This window comes from Enhydra lutris, unplaced genomic scaffold, assembly GCF_002288905.1.
Source record: "Enhydra lutris kenyoni isolate GAN:26980312 unplaced genomic scaffold, ASM228890v2 scaffoldscaffold8, whole genome shotgun sequence".
NCBI classification, from domain to species: Eukaryota; Metazoa; Chordata; class Mammalia; order Carnivora; family Mustelidae; genus Enhydra; species Enhydra lutris.
This window is the reverse complement of record NW_019154092.1, coordinates 22395503-22416366: the sequence shown is the minus strand read 5'-3', so window position 1 is coordinate 22416366 and position 20864 is coordinate 22395503.

Sequence of the window (20864 nt, the reverse complement as noted above, 5' to 3'; positions counted from 1 at the left end):
ACTCCTAAGAAGTTTCCTGTGCCTCATCAGTCCCTATCTCATTTTCCATGCCATTGTTTCCCATTTGCTATCATCATGTTCCTTTTTTTTTCATTTTTTATAGATTTTTTAAATTTTTTATTTTATTTTTTGTAGGCTCCACATCCAGTGAGGGGCTCGCACTCACAATCGCTAGACCAAGAGTCACGTGCTCTACCAAATAAGCTAGACAGGCACCCCTGTCATCTTGTTTTTATTAACTTTGTCCACTGTATTGTACTTTCTGATCCTAATGCCTGAACCAGATCTAAAATTAGACCCAATGGATTCAACTTCCTATGTGCTTTTTTGAGGCTTTCACTTGTCCTGTATTCAGACCAAGTTTTCACCTTGTTCTCTTCCTTTGTACTTTCCCACTGACACAACTGAATCTTTCTCCGCATTATCCCTCCAAGTGACCCTTGCAAGGCACTCTCCATAATCTCCTGGATTTATTCAACTAGAATTTAAAAACATTGTAAGAAGAGAACTGTACCCCTTCTTTCTTTGTATCCCCCCATTACATTGTAGATGATCCAAAAATATGTAGTAAGTAAATTAATGACACAAAAAATAAAGATGTTCATTGCTTATCATTATTTTTCAGCTTTCAAGAGAAGACAATTTAGGTCAGTGAAATTTGACAGGCACCTGTGAAATCATATTTTAAGTAGGTTTGAAGAGATAGCCAGAACATTTCATTTGATGTGACATATAACGGAACTTTTCCCTCCTACGAACAATAACACTTAAAAGAGACTTTATTTCATTAGTAGGGAGAGGTTTATTTGCTTATGGTTCCTGGAAGATGAGAATTTGATATTTATTCTCAGGCAATTGGAAAATTGATTCGACCCATTTAGGAGTTTAACCATGGATTCATAATAACTCTCCTCAAAGAGTACAAAAGAACAAGTACATCAATTAATCAATAGTACATTTAAGAAGAAAAAGAACTCAAGATCAAGGGAATCTAAAGAGACTGTCGAAGAAAACTCTCTTTTCAGAGAATTAAATCATAAAGTATTGCAGAGGAGCAGAGGGTACAAAACAAATCCAAAGTCTTTCCTTAACTTTGGGACACCTATTTCAGGGAGGGGCCTCAAAACTCCTTCCTGTCAGTGCAAGATCAAAATGACAATCCCGCTCAAAACTGGGTCATTGAAAATCTATTTAATCTAATCCAGTGGTCAGTGTCTGATGTCTCTTTAGAGCAATTCCAGGTCCCCACAAAGTACAAAGCCTTCTCTTGGGGCCAGCTAGATTCACAGATGGAAGAGTGAACCCCAGTGATGGAAGGCTAGTTAACAGAAAAGGCTGAATGGATGTCTTACAGTGAGTGTCTCCCATGGAAAAACAAGAAGTTTGCCTCCTTTCTGGTTTCTTTTCAAAGGAACACCAGCAATCCGGATGACAATCTTTCCATCAGCCATTATCAAGACTTAGCTCCGATCAATATCCAGAAAATTCCAACTCCGACAGGTTCTAGCTTTATCCAGCTTCATCTCCCTTCTCTTGGTTAGATGAGTAACTAGTCTTTCAGTAAGGTAGCTTAACAGAATAAGACCTCAGGTAATCAATGGGTGTTATTTTTTTTTCCAAATAAGTGAACACATTATTTTCCTCAGGCATTCACCCAGCCATCTTCTCAGGGTATCGGAAGAGGTGGAGTAGAATGAGAGAAAAGGAAAATAAATATGTTCAAGTTTCAAATCCATGTGGAAACTAAAGAAATTGGCCAATATTAAAAGGTTAACTACCTTCTAATGTTCACTTGACAACAGAAACATGGGGAGAATATACAATTAAGGAGACCTCTTTGGAAATACATTGATTCTTTACTAGAGTTGTAGGTGCATATTCTAAAAGAATTTAAGTTATAGTAAAGTAGCTGAAGTAGCTATTTTAGAAGTTCATGCAAATGTAATGATAATTGTCAAGTTTTAAAAATATAATATAGAAGAAAACCCCTTCTCTCCTTTAAAAGAAATAATTTAGATATAAATCCAGTAAAGCTATACTTGATTAAAAACTGATTTTGGAAGATTTTTTTTCTAAAGTTAATAAGACTATAATCACTAACCCAGAAAACAGAATATTATATTAAGGATAGTAGGATTATTAAGCATGAAGTTCACTAAGTAGAAAAAAAAAGCTTCTAAATATAACTCCCTTGGAAAATGATTTCAACCTTCAAATGCTATCTTTCACCTGCTATTGTCATTCATTCATTTATTCCACAATACTTGTTTCAATCTGTTCCAAAGAAATAGGGAAGAGACTTCTATCTATGCCTTAACTTTTTTGAATATACTTTATTTTTTTAGAGTAGTTTTAGATTCACAGCAAAATTGAGTAGAGAGTAAGAAGATTCCCATGTCTACCCTGTCTCCACTCCCACCCAAACTGCCCCACTATAGTCATCCCATATCACAGTGGCACATTTGTTACAATCAGTGAACCTCCAGTAACATGTAATTATCACCCAAATTATGCTTTTACTTTCATGTTCCTTTTTTCCCATAGTAATAACTTTTTTAGCTATGAATTAACCATCAGTTATGATAGATAGATAGATGATAGATAGATATCACATTTTTCAGCCTTTCCTGTAGATGTGGCCATGTGACTCAAAATAGGCCAACAAAATAGAAGAGAATAGAACAAAATAGAAGAGAATGTGACTTATAGAAGTTTTCAGGAGGCCTCTCTAAAAGGCAGAACAAGTGTACCCTTAGCTCTTTAATTCTTCAGCCCATCCTTCTGCTTCCTCTGGAGTGCAGAAACCGTCATGGTCCTCAAGATCAGAGTCATGCATGGCAGATCAACAACATAGAAAGAACCTGGATCTTTGAAGACTCTTTGCAGCAGAATTTAGCTATATCACCAGGCTGTTTAGAGGAAAGAAAAGTAAATTTTACCTTATCTAAAGCAGTATTATTGAGGGTATTCAAAAACACATATCTACTACAAACTAATACAATAAAACAAAGTACTATTCCCGGGGCACCTGGCTGACTCAGTAGGTAGAGCATGCAGCTCTTGATCTTGGGGTTGTGAGTTCGAGTCCCACATTGGGTATGGAAATTACTTAGAATAAAATCTTTAACAAAGTACTATTCTCTGTTGATGATGAAATATAGATAAGGTCTAGCCCTTGCTCCCACAATTTCTCTAGTCTCCTAGAGAAAATAAGATATATAAATGAATGAATGGGCTATAATGGTCTTACAAACAGTCTTATAGAGTATAGAAGAGAAAAAAAATAATTTAGGGGAGTGAAAAAGGGTAATTTTATGGACAAAATAACTTGAAATTTATGTCAATGGTTGTATTAGGAAGGGAAAAAAATTGAATGTTTTGGGAAAAGAATGAATTAATAGAAGCCCAAAGAAAGGCATTTGAGAGAGCCAAAGTTATCTCTTTGGCCAGAGAGACATGAGAGACCAAGGAAACCAAGGCTAGATTGAGGCTGTTTATAGAAAATAATGTCGGGCAAACAATTGTGTTTTTAGGGAATAGAATTCACTGAAGTCTTACATTAGGAAATCCTTTGGTTGTAATGGTCAGAAGGTCAGGACAGGGGCAGTGAAAAGAGTGGAAGAGACAGTGCTCCTCTCCCTGCAATGAGATGATGGCATTAAAAGGGAAAGAAAAGGAGAGGTGGGTAAGTGTTGGAAAGGATCCATCTTTCAGACTTGGCAACCGATTATGAAATGCGATGAGAAGTAAATTTAAAAGCCCAGATTTTAAGCCAGATGACAGCTCAAGGTGTAGTCCATTAACAGAAGCAAGGCAATTAGCAGCAGGAAGCTGTTTGACGGGGCGGATATGATAAGTACTGTTGGAGGCTTTATGTGTTTGAGGTGCTGGAAGGAAGTCATGTCCATCAAACCTTTGGAAATATGGGCTTTAAAACAGGAGAAAGCTTCAGGCTAAAGATACTGATTTAGTAGTTTTAACCTAAAAGAATGGATGCTATTAAAAAAAAAACGTGAAAAGTTTTGACATTGATGGGTCCCAGCTGGCAGTGACTTGGGCAGACCTTCAGTGTCTTGGGGACACCACTGTCCATTCCACCGTTGGTGAACAGCTGTAGTAGATCAACCTACAGCCCTGAAGTAGAGGAGAAGGAAGGAAGTAGAGGAGAAGGAAGGAAGGAAGGAATGAAAGAAGGAAGGGGGAGGAAGGGAAGGAAGGAATGAAGAAAGAAAAAGAAAAGAATTTAGATCTAATGTGTTGATAGAGAGGTAACAAGAAGGACCCCTGACAATTTATTTTCTTCAATCAGCTTTTTCGTTCCTACAGAAGGAGCAAATGGCAATTCAAAAAGACTCATAAGTAAGGAGGTAATAAAATTGCTCCCACAGGTGGCAGCAAATAAGGAGTGGGATGAGAATTTATCTACTGTTTACATTTACTGCAGAATCCTAAAACTGATATTAGTTGGTTAAGATTGAAGTTAGCAAAACCCCGACAGTCTATCTTGGCCATCACCAGCAACCTTAAAGGTAAGATTAAACATGTCTTTTGTGTTTGCTTAGACACTTCTGCAACATCTTTTCAGTCTGGGGACTAAAGCCAAAGAAAAAGAGCAATGGGAGTGTACCATCCCAACAGTTCAGAATGGGATATGTGTTTGTGCGAGCGCATACTTGTGTGTGCATAAGGTTTATGTGTCTGAAATGGTCCTCATTGTCCAATGGAATCCCTCCTCTTAAACCTGCCCCTTCCCAGTATTAAAATTGAACAGCAGCTCCAAATTCCATCCATCCTAATGGAACTAAGATATCAAGGTGAACTTACTTACTGCTGTTTCTTTTTGTAGTCTACTCTCCGAGGCCAGAGATTTTCCCATTCTTTGGAATTCACTCCTAGGCCCTCTTCTTACTCTATTCTCTCTGCTTGGACAATCATAGCTACTCCCCCTAGCTCCCATTATCACCCAAGGACCAACAACCTCATGTTTCTATCTCCAGTCTTGATTGCTGGAAAAGGATAGAGGTAAATGCTTAGTCTGCATTTCCACTTGGATTTGTCAAAGACTCACAGATTCAACATATCCAAAACAATCCAGCTCTTGGTTTCCCCATGCTAAGCCTACTCCTTCTTCCCCTCTCCCCATTCCAATAGGTGACCCCAGACCAGGAGTTATTCTTGATTCCTTCTTGATTTTTACAGCCAGTGGACAGCGCCAAAAATGCCTATTTGTGCTGTCTCCTAAATCTTTCTCAGTCTCTCCGCTGTATCTCCCTCCAGCAGCCCACAGTTCCAGCCACCATCATCTCTCAGGAAGAATACTCAAAAAGCCGCTTAAATGGTTTGGCTGCACCCCTTATCAGCTTTTCCCAGTTCATTCTATGTACGATAGCTGGAGAATTCATTTTAGAAAACAAGATTTGTCCCTCTTCCTTGCTAAATACCTTCCAGGGGTTTTCTATTCCTTCTTGGATAGAAAAGACACAGTCCGTAACCTGGAATATGTCCTTTGAGGTTCTGCATGATCAGGCTGCTTCCTATCTTGCCTGCCTCGGTTTGCTCTTCTCTCTATACTCCAACATTATTGGTCTTTAAAAAAATTTTTCTCTGATGGACCATTCTCCTTTTTTTGCCCAGGGACCAATATATATGCTGTCATATAATTTTTCTCTCTTTCCCACTTACTCTGCCTTTACTTATCTAGCGCCTCCTTTATGATCAACACAAATTTCATTTCCTTAGGGAAGTATTTCTGAACTCTACAGTACAATTTCCTCTCATATGCTTGCACAGAACATTTATCCTACATAGAACTCAATAAAATTGTTTGATGACTCTCTTCCCTACCAGGCTGCAATCTGTCTTGTTCAGTGCTGTGGATCTAGCAACCAGCACATTCTGAGTGAGGAAAAGAGAAGAAGCAAGTAAATGGTTTTAGGAAACTCTTGCAGGCTTGAGTTAACATTTCAAACCCACTTTTTTTTCTTCTGGCAGAGTAGCAATTATCATCAAATAATAGCTCCACTCAGATTTGTTTATCAGATGAGCAGAAAGCAACGTGTGGAAGAAAAGTGACACAGCAGGATAGCAGGGGGTTTTGGTGGCAGAACAGAAGTAAATGTTAGAAATATAGGACACTGTGCTGAAAGGAGGCCAGTGGATGGTGGACTCTGCAAAATAGAACACTAGGGGAAAGGGAGATACAGAAGACAACTTTGTATCCGTCTTGGAAATAACTTGGGGCTCTAGAGTCAGAAAGACCCTGAGCTAAATCCCAGCTCTGCCATTTACAAAGCAATTAATGAATCTGTCTGAGTCTCCATCTCTTTACTGTTATTTGGAATGATAAAACTGCAAAGAAAGAGAGTACAGATTACTTTCCTAAAGAGCAGGGAAATTCTTGGCATACAGCAAGTCTGAACTGTCAGTTTCTTCCTTCTTCTCTAACTCCAGTAGGACACGCGTTCCACTTCCTTTCCGTTTACATTCAGTTGATGGAGCCGTCAAATTCGCAGCACATACCTTTCATGTAAATTGTGTATCAGCCAGGGTCTCGTGAGAATACATGAACCGTGCTGTGTAGTTCAGGAGAGTACTTGATCCGAGGGACTAGTTAAAATAGTACTAAGAGAGAGAGCTGAAAATCTAAATAGAGAAGGTGAGGGGGGCAACAGGTGAGTAGGAACAGGTTGCTGCTGGCACCCTTCTGTCTAGGGAACCAGAGGGCAGGAACGTGGGCAGAGAGGAAGCAGCTGCCGCCCACTGAAGGTGCCACTCAAAGCAGAGAGGAGGGGAGAAGTACTCTGACCTCGTCCATCCTCCTTGTTCCTTCCAGCCTCCTGCCAATCTCCCACTGGCCAAACCTAACTGCAGCCAGTGGACAGCACCTCCTGGGAAATACCACTTGCCAGGTGGACCTCTGTGACTGAGAGCAGAGAAAGGAAAATGGATCTGTGTACAAACAGGCAAATGACTGGCACAAATGGCAGGTAGGGCAAGCAGAAGTGAGTCAGGAGAACTCTTAACCAAATAGGACCACCCTATTATGGTGCAATCCATCAGACCATCTCAGGCCAGATGACAGATCATAGTAATTTTCACTCCCTGGGCTTTCCACAGCCTCTTCAGAGGGTAATATGGTATAATGGAAAGAAAACAGTCTTGGGAGGGGACAGTTTTGGGGTGTCAGCTTTAACATGAGGAAGGGTCAAAGGAGAAAGCAAGTTTCTCTTATTCTTTCCATTCTTCTCCCCAAATCAGTAATCACCAATCGTCAGACTGGTAAAAACCTTCTAGAAATTGTTGCTGTATATGCAAATAGATACCTATACAGAGACATAAAATGTAAAAAAAAAAGGGGGGGGGGCAACAGAATGCTAAAGACACTGTTCTGAAATGTTTTTCTACTTCAAAATATACCTTTGACCTCTTCATATCACATACATAACTTTGTCATTATTTTTAATGACTGCGTATATCCACTGTATGCTCAGATAATAATTGATGTAATGAATCTCATATTGGAAGTTATTTTTGGTATTTCTAATCTTTTTTTTTTTTTTAATTGAAAATAGGTTTGGAAAGAACATATCTGTATAAATACCTGCAGGGTAAAGCTCTAAATGTGGGATTCCTGGGTCAAAGGGTGAGATGTCATAAATTTTAATAGATAGTGTTACCACAAGGCATTCCCAAATTTACATTCTCATCAAGATTGGATGGAGAGGGGCACCTGGGTGACCCAGTGGGTTAAAGCCTCTGCCTTCAGCTCAGGTCATGATCCCAGAGTCCTGGGATCAAGCCCCACATCAGGCTCTCTGCTCAGCAGGGAGCCTGCCTCCCCCTCTCTCTCTGCCTGCCTCTCTGCCTACTTGTGATTTGTCTGTCAAATAAATAAATAAAATCTTTAAAAAAAAAAAAAAGATTGGATGGAGAACCTTTTTCCTACAGCCTGGACAACACAGTGTTTTCTTCTTTTTAACTACATAAAATACACACAAACCCAAATTGCATTATTGCTTAATAAGGAAATCAGACTTTGTTATTTTTTTTTATGTCTTTAATTATTGGGTAAGTCAAACATTTACAAGTACTTTGGCAATATTTATTTTTCTGTGAACTGCTAACCCATATTCTATAGCAGTGTTTTGACTAGATAGCTTTTTAAAACCTGCTTGCTGATTTATAAAATGTAATAAAATTTATCCTAGTCATTAGGTATTGCCATTTTTTTCCCCTCCTTTGTTTTAGGCTTTTGAACTTTTCTGTTGTTTGCCACACAGGCATTTGTCACTTACAAGCTGTGGAGTCTTGAGCAAGTAAATGAAATTAAATTAAATTAGCCTCTCAGTAACTTATGTTTCTGAAAATGGGGAATAACGATAGGCTACACGTTGTTTTGAGGATCTCTGAGAATGTATGTTTGCATTTTCTTTGCGTGGAACACAAATGGCCATTTTTATTGTTAAACATTCTTTCATGGTATGTCACCTCATTCAAACTACATAACATCTTTCTGAATTGGGTATGGCAGGTCTCAATATTTTCATTTTGCAGATTGAGAAGCTAAGGCTCAGAAAATTCTCTTGAATCCATTACAATCAGACAACTCGAAAGATTTAAAGATGCAATTCTTGGTCTACAGATATCAAAAATAAACACACCACTTTACCTTTGCACTTTCTAGTGCTTGCATGTGGAGACCAAAAGGAGAGATCTACAATTAATGAAAAGGAATGTGCTAGCAGGACTGATAGGTGGTTGAGATGGGAGCAAAATCGACTCTGTGGGGGGCCTTCTCAGATTTATTTCAAATTAACATGCTAAGGGACAAAGACAGTAATCTTTCTGGCTGTGAGAGTGGTAAAGGGGAGAGAAAGTGGTCATGAGCTCTTTTAAAAGGCCTCTTATAGCCTTATCTTGCCTTCAGCTCCTGGATACTGCCTAACACAAAAATCCAAGTCTTCATACAAACAAAAAGACAATTATTTATTGAGCACAAATCTACTCAACCAAACTCTATGCAGACTAATAACTCTAAGAAGCAGGACATTTGAATACAAAGGAAAAAAGATATTCTCCAAAAATATCATGTTGGAATATGCAATAGTATCCTCATAGCTTTTCATCTGCTATTCAGGGAAAGTTACCTGTGACATGAAAGAAAATTTAACAATGAAAGTTGATCATGTAGAAAGAGCTAACGTATAAATAAAAATGGAAATGCCTAGCATATAGGCCATTATCAGTAAGCCAGATGAAAGTTAAAGCACTTCAAATATCCTGGGGACTCCAGTTGCTCTAATAAAATGGAAATGCTTCCAGACACACATGCTTAGAGAGATTATTTCAAGGTTTACAGATGCAAAGCATTTTAGTTTCAGAAGCAAGAATGGGAGTCTGAATCAGATGAGACTAATAGCAAGTTCATCACTTCTGAAGCCGCGCACAGACACTAAAGATTTTTTTCTCACAATAATTTTAGGAGGAGGTCAGCCCTGTGGCTCTCTGCACTGGAGAGAGACACAGCTATTGAAGTATTTGGAAGGTGAGGCAATGTATGTCACCAGCCATCAAAAAGAGGAACCACCGCCATCAGACGCTACATGGTTCTCAGAATATCTTTGAAGACAAGAGCACATCGCCATTATGGTCCCTTGCTCGAACTCATCCGGAGACACATCACCCTGGAAAAGTGTCCTGTGTTGTGGAGTTTACAACTACGCCTAGATATTTTTAAAAATTCAAAATGTTGGGGCACCTGGGTGGCTCAGTGGGTTCAGCCTCTGCCTTCAGCTCAGGTCATGATTCCAGGGTCCTGGGTTCGAGCGCCGTCTCAGGCTCTCTGCTCAGCGGGGAGCCTGCTTCCCTTCCTTTCTCTCTGCCTGCCTCTCTGCCTACTTGTGATCTCTGTCTGTCAAATGAATAAATAAAATCTTAAAAAAAAATTCAAAATGTTATGGAGGAAATAAACTTTAAGCAATAAAAGACCTGAAGCCCTTCAGTCAAGGAACGTGTTCATATATTTTAGGAATACATTTCTCTGGCCAAACATCAACCTGAGTTTGCCAAGAGGCAGGAATATCTGTAAGACAGGATGAGGTAAGGAGTTTCTTTCTTTCTTTTTTTTAAGATTCTATCTATTTATTTGTCTGAGACAGAGCAGAGCAAGTGAGAGAGAGCACAAACAGGGGAAGAGGCAGGGAAAGGGAGAAGCAAGTTCCTGGCAGAGCAAGGAGGCTGATGAGGGACTCAATCCAGGACCCTGGGACCGTGACCTGAGCCAAAGGCAGACACTTCACCAACTAGGCCACCCAGGTTTCCTGAGGTGAGGAGTTTCAGTGCTGACCTGGCCTAGCGAGATCTTGAACTGGTTCTGTTCTGTGTAGACAAACACTCAAGTACCTCAGATGCTTTCCTTTCTGTATCATGTCTAATCCTCCAGAGACCAGGGACCTTCTGTCTCTGAGGGGATCATTAGTGCTTAGACTGCTGAAAGAAGGGTGGTTGGTTCAAATAGTCTAAGTCCGAGGGCCAAGTGTATGGGCACAGATGGCACTGTTATTGGAGGCTGTCAAAGCCTGGTGGAAGGTGTTCCCTTGATGCCAATGAGAACAAAGCTAAACTTGCCTGTTTGATACCAACAAAACACCAAGCTCCCTGGAGTGGAAATACGACAGACTGTGAGTGATTTTGTGGCTTCTACATGGCTTTTGGGAACTGTGGACACAGGATGATTATTCGACTTGAGAGGAGGCCGGTCCCCGGGGGGTAATGTCCCTCCTGCCAGTGTGGTCACTCAGGTCTGTTTCTCCAGTCTTGGCACCACTGACTCCTGCTCAGGGTACAGTCTTCTGCCTTCTTTCATTGTCATCCAGACTCTTTGTTTAGACTGCTGTCATGATAGCCACGATTTCAGCCATTCCTCAAGACATCATCTTTATGTCCTGACTTAAGTGCTAGACTAGACCTAAAGGGCAAGAATTTGATTGTTCCAATTTTTATTTCTCCATGTTTTTTTCCCTGAGGCAGTAGTTACAGGACATGAAATTTATGGGATGGAACGGGGCCAGGAATGTCATGAGAAAGAGAAAACTATCAGGATTCAAAAACACAATGGCTAATATCCTGCTCTATACCATTTTAAGAATTTGCTAGAATATTTGCAATTAAAACTTAGAGCCCATAGTGGACCATTGACCCTTTCCATTTCATCTCAAGCTTCTAACAGAGTCTACTTCAAAGGTAGCATGTATTAACAGTATGGCTTCAAATCTATATGCATCCTCATGCGAGCATCATGTTGGAGAGAGTTGGATGGAACTAGTTCTGTCCCATGGTTCTTGTTACAACAAAGCAGTAAGATAAGAGAGAGGGCCCTCATCTGGGTGCTTTGTGCTTTTGAAATGAAAAAGGAAGGTTGCCTGTAATAGGCATTTTCACCAGAGAGCAGCCACAGTGCCCAGTTGGTTCTCAAGCTTTTGATAGTTCCTGACTGTGTCTAACTCTCCTGCTGAGTTCCTGTCTCAGGCTCACATATTAATATTAACTCGGGCTACAATGAGGCAGATTTCTCTTGTTGGGAGACAGCATTTTGATCTGTGCACTTTATCATTAAAATGTTCCCTGAAAGCCTATCTCGCAGCATTCCCCAAATCATGTTCCAGAGAATCCTGGTATCCAGTGAGACGTAAAAATGTGTTGCACAGATAAAAGGGATCTGTACTCAAACTACTCTGCGATATTCTGCAAACTTTACCTCTTATCATAAAGATTCTGAATTCAATTAACATATAAAAGGTTCAGAGAAAAACTACATGAAAGAAACCTGTCTAACTTTGATAAACCCACTATTTCTCAAACTTTGCAAATACGATCTTGGTTTTATTCATCTAATATCAATGAATAGCACATGGCGTACGTTTGAAAAGGCTGCTGTAGTCACATGACATAATTTATTCAGATATTTGATTCCACACATCTTTTCCAGTAGAGAGAGAATCTATTTCCATTTAGGGCAACATCATACAATATTTAGAAGCATAAAAATATTCTTAATTGATAAAAAATTTTTTACATACTGAATTCAGACCTTCAGGTGGCCCTTGGAACCACCTGGAAAACTAAAGTTTTGAACACTGTGACACCATTAAAATTAATTTGTATGGACATCACTATCATTATATGAGTCATTGACCTTCTTCAAGGTAAGAGATCCAGATAGTAAGGAGGTAGATCCAGGTGAGTCTGGAGCAGATGAGCCACATAGAATTGGGTGCTCAGACCTCTCTGCTCAGAACCAGCTTGTGAGGTGTTGACTCATGAAGCCCAAGGGCAATGCAAGACAAGGGAGGAGTTGTTAAGGTAGTCAGGAGCCAGAGGAACTCAGTGACTAGAAAGCAGTTAAGGCAATAGAACAAATTCCGGGATCTTGGAAAAGCACAGATACCAAAAGATTAGACAGAGGAGGGGAAAAGACATATGGGGGCAAGGGGGCAGACACACAGGCAGACAAACTGGAGAGGAGGCATGAACTCTAATGAGAAAGCCCTTGCAGCAGATGTCTGATGTAATGAATAACTTACCAAAAAAACCCCAACCCCTTCTACTTGGGACAGATGAGCTTTGCAGGCAGGGGCTAGTGCAAAGTCTAAAGGCTAAAACTAGCTGTTGAGTGGTTTCTCTGGGTAGAGGAGGAAAAACAAAATGAATGTAAGGGCAGCGTCTCTGTGGTAAGGCAGGAATCATCCTCATGTTTACCTAAGTTTGGAGGAAGAAGGATTTGACCAATTATTATGATCAAATGATCCATTTTGTAGAAATCCCCTTCAGTGTCTTAATTCCAATTTGACCTTTCTTCATTTACAAAACAGTAATAGGTTATGTGATAGAAACCCTATCAATGAGCTGACCAATACGCCTGTCATGTAGGTCTTCTGTCAGAGATGACAAATTAATTATTTAACATATTAATAAATGTCCAATGCCAATAAATATAAATTCTAATAACTATGAAGAACCAAAACTTGAGCATACATTATTATGCACAAGAATTAAATATAAAATATGGAGAATTTGTCATTTACTGATGAATGTACTATAATTGATTTCAAAGAATTGAATGATGCTTTATTTTTTATTTTAGTAAATTTCATTTTTACTTTAGTAAAGCCTTTGATTCTAACCCCCAGATCACTATTAACACAAATTAAGGAGTGTGGTACTTGCCATGTTAACCTTTCTGGGGATTAAAAGCTGCACATAATAGGTCATTGCAATGGCTTTGCATTAGCCTGAAGGGATATAATGGGTAGTATTTGGAATGGATTGATCCTAGGGTCTCTCCTAATCAATAATTTATTGATGTCCTGCTCTAAGAGTTTAAAGCATACTAACCATGTTACTGGAGAGCTTATGTTAGGTGGGTTACTAAGACTTTGAAACTAGGAAATAAGGTCCAATATGATTTTTCTAGAGAATATATTGCATTTGCAAAACAACAGCACATTTCAATGAAAACATATGCAGACTGATTTAGATAAGGAAAAGAATCCGAAAAGGAATATGGGGTGTTGAAATAATGATTAATCATAAGTATAGAAAGACAATGTATATGTATAGTCAACATGATACCAGACAGATATGATTAACTTATATAAATAATCTCAAGGTCTCTCATAACAGGACTGTGAGAATTAGTTATGAGCAGACTTTAAAGAATGATCAAACATATGATCTGTATAAAAGTGACAACCTGGGGCGCCTGGGTGGCTCAGTGGGTTAAGCCTCTGCCTTCGGCTCAGGTCATGATGTCAGGATCCTGGGATCGAGCCCCGCATCAGGCTCTCTGCTCGGTGGGGAGTCTGCTTCCCCCTCTCTCTCTGCCTGCTGCTCTGCCTACTTGTGATGTCTCTTTCTGTCAAGTAAATAAATAAAGTCTTTTTAAAAAATAAATAAATAAAAGTGATAACCTTAAAGAGGTGGAAACTAAGACCTATCTGATAACATATTCATTGGCACATAGGATATTCTTCGTTGGTGTCTATAGATGTTATAGCTGTTAGGTTTTGGTCAGGAAGACAGAAGTCCATGCAGATCAGACATAAAGGAGTTTAGGGCATAGGAAACATGGACTTAAACAACTGTTGGAATAGTTGGAAGGGCAAGGTCAGGGAAGCCACCACTGGTGATCTCAGCCTGAAACACAGAAGAGAATGGTTTTCCACACTAACGAGGCAGATGAACTGAACCTCTCAGGCACCCATCGCTTTGCCTACAACTGCCTTCAGAGCAATTATTTCTCTTCCACCTTCCAAATCGAATGGGAAGACTTCTCCTTGTCAAACTCTGCCTGGGCCATGTGAAGAAAGGAGTTCTGGGGAAGAGAATTCTCGCCCTAAAGAAAGGTGATGGTATGATTCAGAGCTTACAGCAACCCAGCACAATTTTATACGTGAAGACCCTAAGAAGAAAGGACAATACAAATACAATTTGTGTATTTAGCCTGGAAGAGACGTAATATGAGAGATTTTTCACAGAATTTTTTTACCTCTTGGGAAACCAGGTTAAAATTCTTAGCCAAATCAATTTGTAGATGATTCAGTCAACAGTTGCTACAATAGTAAGAAAGAACCTCAATATTTCAGGACTACGATAACAAGCATTATGTTTTGTCTCTGTGTCAGCATGTTAGCTGGGGCAACAGTCCTAATCTCAGCTGGGCTTGGGAATTATTTCCAGGTTGGGTTCAGATTCAAGTCTTCTCCACATGTTGCTCATTTTTTTTTTTAAGATTTTATTTATTTATTTGATGGAGATCACAAGTAGGCAGGCAGAGAGAGAGGAGGAAGCAGGCTCCCCACTGAGCAGAGAGCCCGATGCGGGGCTGGATCCCAGGACATCGAGATCATGACCTGAGCCGAAGGCAGAGGCTTAACCCACTGAGCCACCCAGGTGCCCCCATGTTGCTCATTTTTAAGAGCTACTTATGGTAGGCAGATTAATGGTCCCTCAAAGATGTCCATGTCTTCCCCCCTGAAACCTATGAATTTGTTACATGACATGGGAATTATGGTTGCAGAAGAATTTAAAGTTGTTAATCAGCTAACTTAGCAATGGGAAAATTACCCAGAATTATCCTGTGTTATCCGGGAAGGTCCATTATCATCAAGGGATCTTGAAAAGTAGAAGATGGAGGCAGGAGAGACAGAGAATCAGGAGATCCAGAGAACAGCATGGGGAGCACTTGGCCCAACTTTCCTGGCTTTGCAGATAGAAAAGGAAGCTACAAGCCAAGGGCTGGGAGCAACCTCCAGAAGCAGGAAAAGGGCATGGAAACAAATTCTCCCTAGAGGTTCCAGAAGGAATGCAGCTCTGCCAACACCTTGGTTTTAGCTCAGTATGACCATGTTGGAATTCTGAACTGTACAGAACTATAAATAGTGGGTGCCTGGGTGGCTCAGTTCAGACCATCTTCCTTTGGCTCGGGTCATGATCTCAGGGCTCTGGGATCAAGTCCCGTGTCCGGCTTCCTCCTCAGTGGGGAGGCTACTTCTCTCTCCACCCTCCCCCCCCTGCTTGCTTGTTCTCTCTCTCTCTCTTTCTCTCTCAAATAAATAAATAAATAAAAATACTTTTAAAACAGTAAATGGTAAATTGGTATTGTCTTAAATGCATTAAATTGGTGGTAGTTGGCTATGGCATTATAGTGTAACAGAAACCTAATACACTACCCAAGGCTCATTATTCTTGCAGTGATGGCAGAAGGACAGGAGAAAGAGAAGAAATGCTCAGTGCTCTTAAGGCTTCAGCTTGGGCTGCCTCCTGTCACTTCTGCTCAGCTCCCTCAGTGTGGTAAGGAAATGCACATTGTTTCTTGTGGAAGGAACTCCAAAGTCATATGGCAAAAGACATATGGACTAAGGGAGGGATGATGTCTTGGCCACGGTGATGCAATTTACTGCAGAGGACATCTTCCTGCAATAATGTGAATTCACAAGTAACTCCTATGAAAGGAGATCAACCATTGAGTGTTCCTCATATTAAATTAGAATTCAGGCATTCTGTATTATTCAGCCATAAAAAGAAGGAAACCCTGTCATTTGCAACAACACAGATTGACCTTCTTATGCTAAGAGGAATAAATCAGACAGAGAAAGACAGATACTATATGATCTCACTTATACATGGAATCTTAAAAAGTCAAAGTTGTAGAAACAGAGTAGATTGATGGTTGCCAGGTCCTGAGGTGTGGGGGAAATGGGAATATATTGGTCAAGGGTACAAATGTCAAGCTGTCACATGAATAAGTTCTGGACATCTAACGTACAGCATGGTGACTATGGTTATCAATATCATGTATCTGAAAGTTGCTAAGAGAGTAAATCTTCAATGTTCTTACTGTACATACACAAAAAAATGATAACTGTGTGTGGTGATCGGCATGATAACTAACCTTGTTGTAGTAAATCTCTTGCGGATCAAATTACCATGTTAATATATATTGTATTAATAGTATTTAGCATTAATAATATTACATATTTTATAATATATACATATAATGACTGAATTCTTTTTTTACTTATATTTCCACTTTATTGAGACATAATTGTGTATATATGTCTACTATATATATTACAAATGAAACATACAGTTTTATAATATATAAATAAATGCATATAATATATAATTATGTATATGTCATGTTATGTTATGTATATATCATGTATATAAGTGTGTAGTGTATACAATATATTATATATTTTATATGTAACATATATATTACATATATTCAATTGTATCTCAATAAAGTGGAAAAATAAGTAAAAAAAGAGAATTCAGGCATTCCTTTCTCTACAATGTGGTATAATTTTAAACATATTATATTGGCAAATCATGAAAGTTGGATAATTTTACATGTGACATGGGAAGTATGAAAATGAATAGCCTAGGGCCATATAAACTGGCACTGCCATTGTTAGGGGAATGAAACATAAAATGTGATAGGCATATTACAGAATACTGGGTCAAAAGCAGTGAGTTAAATTGGCATAGAGAAACATGGATAGATTATAGAAACATAGGTGGGTGGGGAAGAGAGAGAAAGAATGGAAGATCCCAAAGCACAGTACCACCTACGCAAAACTAAGTGCCCACCCATAACTGTGCCATTGTTAAGCATCTGTAATTACCTAAATAAGTATATAGCAGATGGATTTGAAGAACATGCAGTAGATACACTAATAGAGGCCCACAGGTGGTAGAAGATGGGATTGAGAAAATTAGGCAATAGGGAAAATCATCAGATTTTTAAAGGAGACACTCTGATACATGATGACAATAGTAACTCATGAACTAAGAAGTGTTGGGTAAATCAAATTTTGTATGCCTGATCCTTAGGAAGCAAGGAAGGGGAGAGGGAGATGGGGAGGGAAGGAGGCAGGAAACCTAAGAAGGGTGGAGAGCCTTGGGAGAGGAGGGGATTGGTGGCAATCAGGTGAAACTTTCATAAAAGCTTCATAAAGCAGCAAAATTTCTCTATCATGGACATTCTTTTCCATTGTTTTATATTTAGCAGGAGAAATAAGCTTTCTAACCTCTCTTAATGTCATACTAGTTTTATAGATGGATAGATCAGTAGGTAGATATAGATATATGCATATAGATTATATATAACCACATTATACATACACAGGATATATAATTGCAATGTATACAGACTTAAAATATAATGTATATTATAGTATTACGTATTATTACAAGTATACATTACATACATATGAACGAGAGAAATTCTTCTCTGTGAAATCTCTCTATAGCTACTTCATTTCTCTCCTTAACTGTTCTTAACAAGCCAGTTTCCCGAGAGCTATTTGACCTTAAGGGTTAATTTTTTAAAGCTACATTTCAAGGTTTCCCTTTTAAAATGTATCTTCCTTGTGAATAAATATTGTAGAATGCGGCAGCTGAAGTGGTCAGTTAGTTACCTTGGGTGGGTCTTCAGTCACAGAAAATTTTCTCTGCAAGATGGAAATTGCTTCAATCTTTCAAAGTGAAGCAATGGAAATAAGCCTGGTCCAGCCCGTTGAAACATGGGGGGAAATTCTAGTCTGTCAATGACAGGGACGATGTAAGCCCTTCCCCAGGCTGTGGCCACTGGGATGGATGCCCCGCGCATCATCCACAGAAGTGAACCGTGCCTCGTCCTCTGCGTGCTCGTGAACTCCTTGTTTTGTGGTCCTGTTATCACGTTTACATTTCACCTTTGCTACATCAGCACTTATTTCTCCCAGCACTCTAGCTCCCCATTCATGACTGCTCTTGCCAGACAGAGGATTAATTGAGACCGAGGACTATGCTGGACAAATAGTAATTTTGTGATTATCACATGCATTAGTAATGAGTGAATGAGTGAATGAATGTCCACTCCATCCCTCTTTCCCTCTCTGTACGTACACAACACACACAGACACCGTGTGTGCTTTTTCCCTTAGAGACCTATTCAGCCATGTCTCTCTGGGCCACCAACCCTCCAATTTCTGCCAGAATCTGGGCTCACCCTGCTGCCTCCTCATTCTTGCATAGCTACCCCTGCTGTGGGTCTCAACCAAGATGCAGGAGATGCACTCCTTAGGGAAATTGGAGGGAAGGATAGGACCTGATGGGAAATAAACACAGAAGTTCTTTTCTCATAGAACACCTGGCCTGACTCATCCACAGCCTCTGGCTCTTAGCCCAAGCACAGCTGGCAGGACAGGGCCAAGTGTGAGCAAGGCTGCCTGCCTGCAGGCCCTTACCTCCCTCTGCATCCTAGGCTCTCCTGTGGCTGGTCTGCTCAGCAGCGATCCTGGAAACAGAATTTCATTTCCAACAAAAGTGCAAAGGACTCCCTCTGATCGTATTTCATTGTCAAAGGAAAGAGGACTGTTTAGAAGAGATAATGGTGCTGATGATACAATTTAAGGCTTTAGTGGAGAAGATCTTATAAAAAAAATCAAAATGACATCTGAGTGGCTCAGTCGGTTAAGCAGCTGCCTTCAGCTCAGGTCATGCTCTCAGGATCCTAGGATTGAGTCCCGTGTTGGGCTCCCTGCTCAGCGGAGAGTCTGCTTCTCCCTCTCCCTGCTGCTCCCCCACTTGTGTTCTCTCTGACAAATAAATAAAATCTTAAAAAAAAAAAAAAAAGAGCATTTCCACATGTGAAAAAAACAGATATAGCCATGCGCCCGGCCTCTATTTTAATCCATTTCAAATGCGAAGCAGGGTTAGCACTTTGTCTTAGTCCACTCAGGCTGCCACAACAGAAATACCACAGACTGGGTGGCTTACAAAGAGCGTCCTTCTCATGGTGCTGGAGGCTGGAACATCCAACTTCAAGTTGCTGGCAGATTTGGTGTCCAGCAAGGACGCACTTCCTGGTTCCTAGACAGCCATCTTTGTGCTGTGTCTTCACGTGGTGGACAGGATACCTCCCTGGGTCTCGTTTATAAGGGCCCTAATCCCATTCATGAGGGCTCCACTACATGATATAAGCATCTCCTAAAACCTCCGTCTTTCAATACAATCACATCTCTTTTCAGCCTAAGAATTTGGGGGGTCACAAATACTGTTTATAGCACACGTCTTCTCATTTACTATAAATAATCCGCTCACCCAGGTGTTCCTAAACAATGGGCAGAAAGTGAAGGAAGGGTTTTACGTTACCCAGTGGACAGAATTTCCTTCAAAAGTTCACATCTGACATCTGTTCTCAACCTCCACAAACACACTTCAGTCCCTTCTGTAAATCTCCAGACGCGCACACCTGCAACCCCTCTGCCCCGACAACAGAACTTTCCAGATACCCAGGATGCACTCAGAAGACTGTGAGGGCTTTCTGTCACACAGAAAATAGGCCAGACTATGAGATAAGAACAGGAAAATTGGGCTTTTTTCTTTGCGTATATAAGATCCTTGCTTGTATATACATTTATGTGTATATGTTACATCGAGAAACTCTTCATGGATGTCTACCAATTCCAGTGATATTTTTCCCCCAGGTTGTTTTCCAGAATGAAAAAAAGAAAGAAAGAAAGAAAGAAAGAAAGAAAGAAAGAAAGGAAGGAAGGAAGGAAGGAAGGAAGAAAGAAAGAAGAAGAGAAGAGAAGAGAAGAGAGAAAAGAAAAGAAAAGAAAAGAAAAGAAAAGAAAAGAAAAGAAAAGAAAAGAAAAGAAAAGAGCTATTGGAACCACCCTGATTTTTTTTTTAATTTAAAAATATTTTTTAGGGGCGCCTGGGTGGCTCAGTGGGTTAAATCTCTGCCTTCAGCTCGGGTCATGATCTCAGGGTCCTGGGATGGAGCCCCGCACCGGGCTCTCTGCTCAGCGGGGAACCTGCTTCTCTTCCTCTCTCTCTCTGCCTGCCTCTCTGCCTACTTGTGATCTCTCTGTCAATAAATAATTAAAATCTTTTAAAAATATATTTTTTAAAAGTATATGCAAAAAAGCTCCAGGTTGCTATGATTCTTTAATCATGACAACCTTAAAATATGCAATCTGCAGAGCAATACGATTCTGATCAGTGAAAAGTTTAAACCGTAAAAAGCTGAATTGTAAGGCTGTCTTCAAACTTAGCTCAGAGTGGAGAATTTATTACATAGTCATGATCTCATTGAGTATGCAGGGTAAATAACCTCATTAAGAATATAATGTGAAGGAGAATCACGACTTTTCCAGCAGGGTCAGAGAGATCAACTGAGGAAGAGGGGGCCTGTTTGCTGTTTGCCCTGTTTGCTGCCTATAAACTTAGTCAATTTAAGAGGAATGGCATCAGTCACTGAAGGAGAAAGGCGCTATTAGAAGGTTGAAACCCTAAAAAGCCCTCCAGAGTTT